Consider the following 6,000-nt stretch of genomic DNA (forward strand, 5'->3'; position numbering starts at 1 on the left):
CCTATCTCGCCCAGCAAAAAGAAGTCGATAAAGTAGTCGGTTTCGATGAGAAAAAGTGGAAAACGTGGTCTAAAAATAGCGACGCCATCCCCCTATGACCAAGTTCTGCCAAGACGGGGGTCATACATACAGAAATATTTTTTATATGAGATTGCAACTGAAGGTTTTCAAATATTTATTGCGAGTTTTTGAAATACATGTATGTATAAATGTATGTTTGCACTTTTCATGTACATATTACAAAGTAGTTATTTTATGATTTTAGTTATGAAATGGTTTATGGTTCATGGTTTTCAGCTTAAGAAATTGGTTCCGTTAATAGTAGTTTATGCAACAAGTTGCAAAAAGAGGATTTTTTTCAGCACGAGTCGTACATTTATCCAACGAGGTTCACCGAGTTGGATAAATACGACGAGTGCTGAAAAAATCAAGTTTTGCAACGAGTGCCATACAACATTTTTTGCAATTTCGAAAAACACCCATTGAGTGAAATTTTAAGTCGAATTTTCATGTATTTTGTCAATAAATCGTTTAAATCATAAAAATGTTGAAAAGTGTTACTTTTCGAAACAAGTGCTGAAAAGTTCAACTTTTCAGCACTGAAATGGGTGCTTTACAGCAATCTTTTCAGCATTTAATTTGAAAAGTGCTAGTCGATTCTGTTATTTTTGGTACAGAAAAGTAGGCTATTTCGTCGTTCAAGAATGACAGGAAAAGTAAGTAGTTACACGACGGAATTACAAAAAATGGTTTTTTGCAATTCCGTCGTGAAACTACTTACTTTTCCTGTCATTAATGAACGACGAAATAGCCTACTTTTCTGTATCAAAAATAACAGAATCGAGGCTTACCAAAAAGTTTTTATTTTTATTTCGGATGGGGAAATAAAACGTCGGTCACGTCCTTGGTTGTTGTTAGGCCGGTAAGTCATTCCAGGTGTAAAAGTCGTCTCCCTGGTATGAGTACAAACAACACACCAAACCAAGTCTGCACGCAATCCAAAGGTCGCCAGTTCGAACTTTGGGGTGGAAGGGGTAGAAACAGGTTTGGGTGATTCCCAAAAAAAATAGCTTCAAAAGCAAAAATATTTGCTTCAAAATGTAAAAGAGGTAAAGCGAAGTGAATTGAAATTTTTTTTTTTTTAATGCTGTATCTCTGCAGCATGCGGGTAGAAAATAGCTTTGTTCTAGAAAGTTGTGAGAAATTGACTCAAACTCATTGTAGAACACAAAAAACCTCCAAGAGACTACAGAACCCTTACGCATTTGACGTTAAATTTATCGTCATACTATTTTTACATTCAATTGTTTAAAAAAGTGCGTTCAGGGAGATTTGATCCCTGAATTTTTACAGTCACTGGAAGCCTTATAAACTGGTTTGGTTTTTCGTACATGGTTTCCTTTAGTATAGTTGTACATGACTTATTGCAGTGCGTGGCTGAATGGTTACGCTGTCCGCTTTGTAAGCGGATGATTCTGGGTTCGATTCCCATCTGCTCCAACCTTCCATCGGATGAGGAAGTAAAATGTCGGTCCCGGCCTTGGTTGTTAGGCCGTTAAGTCATTCAAGGTGTAGGAGTCGTCTCCATGCCATCAGTACAAACACCAGACCAAGCCTACTCCGGTGGAATCGCTGGCGGCGGTTGGACTCGTAATCCAAAGGTCGTCAGTTCAAACACTGGGGTGGAAGGTTCCTTGGAGTTTCAAGCCTTCGGACTCCTAGGTTCGAGCAGAAACTTGCAATAGAGACCACAAAAGACCCGGGGGTCGTTAATGTGGATGGTTTGAATTTTGACTTATTGCAGTTTGAACCATTTTTCTAAAGTTTTGTAAACAAAAATTACCAGCTTTTGTAAACATGCTAAATTTTGGTCTAAATAACAATATTTTTAGTTTTAAATAATTTACAAACTAAACATGTTACATTTTAAAACACAAACGTACAGGTTATATGTGAAATTGCTGTAACTTATAGAAAACCAATAGTTTGGATGAATAAGAAACATTTTGCATAAGATTTCTTCAAAATGTTAGAACGGGGATCTAGTTACCCCTAAAATTTTAAAAAGGCCGGTTCAAAATATTTTTTTAAAACGCTTGGCATGATTTGAAAGTTCATCTGCTTAAAAACCCTTATTAGCCAAACATAGTTGAATGTTTAAGCTTTCAATTCATGCAAAAAGTTCATAGTTTTGTGAGAAATAGACAGAGTTCTCTGAGATACAAAAAAGGGGATCAAGTCTCCCCACTCTCTTCTAATCATTCTCTGGTTCCGCCACTGCTTTAGAAAAATCAGATCTAGCCCGCTGGTCCAAAAGGTTGAAAACCCCCTGATCTATATGCTCACAAGAGAGATTATTCTAATTAGAGAGCGTTGATTAACCCCCTCATTGAACCTTGAGCAGGAACAAGTTCAAATGGGATTAACTCGAGCATTTAGGTGAAATTCTCTGTCAGTCGTTTCGTTAATATTTGACAATTTTTGCATACCAGCAGTTCCAAGGAGGTGGCTTTGGGAACAATTTCTCTAGAGGCTACAAGGCGAAGCGTTGAAACCGCGGTGTCCACATGGTTTATGAATGGTCCCTTAGGTCCGGACTTATATGGTGTTGTTGAATTCAATTTATGATCTGTTCACAAATTCGAATTTCTTATAATCAACTAGAGTTTTGAGGTTCTTTTAACATTAATTTATGTTGGTGTTATTGAATTTCTTACAATGGGTTTAGCGAAAGAAGCTGTTTATGTTATAAGTTGGGCAAACACTAATTAATTTTCTTTTCTAACTTATCATCATTACAGATGCCGCTAAGACATCCAAATCCAGCATCAATTTCATCGTTTGGCTACTTCCAGTAAACCCCTCGAGTCCACGAGACTTATTTCAAAAATGCAAATCACCAAAATCAGTGAAGCTGTAAACACTCAATTATGAACTATGTACAAAAGTTACACTTAAACTGTTAAAAAATATGAACACCCACACACGCGCACATCCCAACCGTGGTTTGGGTTGCTTTCTGCGTGTGATATTGTTACGAATTTCGAATCCACCGGACCACCACACACGCTTACGAATGGCAAAGGAGTGAGCAACAGCACCCACAAGAGTGTTAATTAGGTTATGTACAATGATTGGCGCTAGGAAATGTTGTGTTGGCATTAGGCGTCATCCATAAAGTACGTACGCTCTTAGGGGGGGAGGGGGGAGGGGGGTTACCGTAGGTGTGACAAGATGTGACGATGGGGGGGGGGGTTTCGAGACTGTGACATCACGCTAGGTTTTTTTTATGATTGCATAATGTTAATTCGAATTGTACACAATTAAATTAAATCCTCTTTTATAGAATTGTTTGCTTACTATTATTTAGAAGTATCGCATTATAATTGATTATACAGTCACATTTTTTTATTCAGCCTGAACTTCAATATTAAGCAAATTCTTGTTCGATAAAAATCAATGCTTTGAAAGCAGGGTGTTCATAAGAAAACTGATCTAAATTGTTTGAACTTATTAGATACAAAGCTGTGAAAAAAAGTTTTCAAGATTTCTTAATACTTGAATGTTATACCAGATCTTCTATTTTTTAAAGATACAAAACTGTTTTTTTATATCGCAATGTTTATTCTAAAAAATAATAATTAGACAATTGATTTTTTTCATATCAAAATTGGCAAAAATACCAAAATTATCCCATCGAAAACAAGGGGAGGGGGGACTGGCAAAATGTGACGTACTTTTTGAGGGGGGTTCAACCTTGTGTGACAAAGTGTGACATAGGGGGGAGGGGGGGTTAATTTTGGCCGATTTTTGCGTGACATACTTTATGGATGACGCCTTAGATTGAACTGTGATATTGTGATATCCACAAAGGAAATGAGATAAGCCTAAGAAACCGTTGAGTAAGCAGAAAAGATTGTCGTTTTGAGAGATTTTTTTTGTTTTGCTTGGTGAAGTTGGTTCCGTACAAATTAAGAAAGAAAGAACACAACATCAGTCATTGTGATCATTGCTGGTAGATCGACGAGAAAACCCACTGAAAAGATAGTAAAGAAAGGTGTTAATTTATTGCGTTACGTACCTTACATGGTTTTCATCATCCTATTATGTTTTAATCTTCAGACTATACTATATAACCTACAAGTTTGTTTTCTACAGTTTTGTTGGAAGAGAGACTACCTTTTATTTTGTTTTGTTCATCCTGCTTTTATTTAAGTTTTCCTTATCACCGGTGTTCACTTGTTAAAAACATTAAAAGCCTTTTGATTCAGTTTTAGGAGGCTGGCAGTAGGCGCTATCTTTTATTAACCCTAAATTTTGTAATTTAATGTACAGTCATGCAACACAGAAGAAAAAACGGTAGCATGTAATCTAGGATCAACGTTAACAATAGGTTAATTGTAAATTTTCAAATACGCCAAGATGAAACGTTTTAAGAAAAAACTCCCTGTTTTGAGCTCGCTTAAAAACGAACGAAAAATGTCTCCCATGGATGATGTTTTTAGCAATTGAAATGTGATATTCATGTTGTAACTTTTTGTTGTTCTTGAACCTGCTGACATTTGGCTTTCAAAAAGACCTCCAAATTATTCCAGAAAGTTCTGCTCACTACCGAGTAGCAACTTACGAGTTTAACTCATCATGCAAATGGTGATATTTGATTTGAATCTGAACCATTGATCTCCTTGATTTGGTATTGAACAAATTAGGGTTTTCCATTGCCAAAAGTAAATATTTAATCAAACGTTTCCATTCTAAAAAACGAGTAAAAAGAAGCAACTCACTGTAACACCCTCCCTCACGCAACGTTCACGAACAAATGCAATTACAAATCCACGTAAAGTTTTTGTAATACCGTCAGTTGGAATGAAGGCAGGCAAACCATCAATTCTCTCCTGGCTCTAATTAGTAAAAATGTTGTTCATAAATTAAATTTAAAAAAAAATCTTCGATATGATTTCGTTGTGATACCTGACTCACGTTCAGCCAAGAAATTTTGTGCAGGATTTAACACCAACCAAGAAGAATTTGGATTGGGATAAGGTGACAAATTTATTAAATTTATTTTTGTTATGTAAAAGCCAAGCATATAATGTTATGGTATTCTTTCAACCCCACTGACGGTATCACAGTCATTGCGTGTCTGTAAAGCTGTAAATAAATAAAGCTCTGGTTTGCTCCGTCACTTCTCTACCCCTACCCCATCATCCTAGCTACGTTTTGTCTTAAAACTAATGGTAATCGATCAGAAATCGCAAAACCACCATCCCGATGGTTTTGTGAAAAAAGTAGATTTATTGTAAAATAAAACGAATAATGGTGCAAATCACAAATACAGGAACGAAGTCGAGTAAACTCACACACACGCGGAGAAAACAGAAGTGAAATAAACCAAGTTTATAAATGATCACAGAATTCACCGAAATTTGTTTTCTTTCATTTCAAGCATATTTAGGTACAAGTGTCGCTAAGATATTTAAAACCCAGAACGAACGTTGTCTCTTTTTTCTAGTTGGTAGGACTTTAATTTCTTGTCTTTAAATCGCTAAGGAACCTAAGAACGATAACATGAAAACAAAAAGGCGGAATAACAGAGACGAAGATGTTTCCGGTGGGAAACATGCAGAGGATGGCAAACAATAGTGATTGTTTCGTAATTTTGTGATGTAAATCAGCCCAAAAGTGTAAATTCAGATTGAAGGGGTCAGAAATAAATTATTGAAATCAAGGATAATACTTTTTCTTCTGCGTTCCGAAAGTTCCCAGCTTAGCCCTGTCTGAAGAATCAACATTGTTTTGCCTTCCTCACCTCACTGAGGCAAGGCTATAAAATCACTCGAAAAATGAACTTCTTAAATACGACTCCTAGATATACCTTCACGTATACCTATCGACTCAGAATCAAATTCTGAACAAATGTCTGTGGGGATGTGTGTAGACATGATTTTTTTCCACACGATTATCTCAGAACTGGCTGAACCGATTTTAACCGGATCCACC

At 36.4% G+C, this 6,000-nt stretch overlaps 1 protein-coding gene across 5 annotated transcripts in view; it reads left to right on the plus strand.

The window, feature by feature from the left end:
- The window catches only part of LOC120423422 (uncharacterized), a 206,576-nt gene extending 200,848 nt beyond the window's left edge, over positions 1-5,728 (plus strand). For all 5 annotated transcript variants that reach the window (XM_039587226.2, XM_052706086.1, XM_039587227.2 and 2 more), the window contains one exon: positions 2,802-5,728. The gene's annotated coding sequence lies outside the window, so the exon portion shown is untranslated. The remainder of the gene's footprint in view (positions 1-2,801) is intronic.
- Positions 5,729-6,000: the final 272 nt, after the last annotated feature.

The sequence above is a fragment of the Culex pipiens genome, chromosome 1 (genome assembly GCF_016801865.2).
Source record: "Culex pipiens pallens isolate TS chromosome 1, TS_CPP_V2, whole genome shotgun sequence".
Taxonomy (NCBI): domain Eukaryota; kingdom Metazoa; phylum Arthropoda; class Insecta; order Diptera; family Culicidae; genus Culex; species Culex pipiens.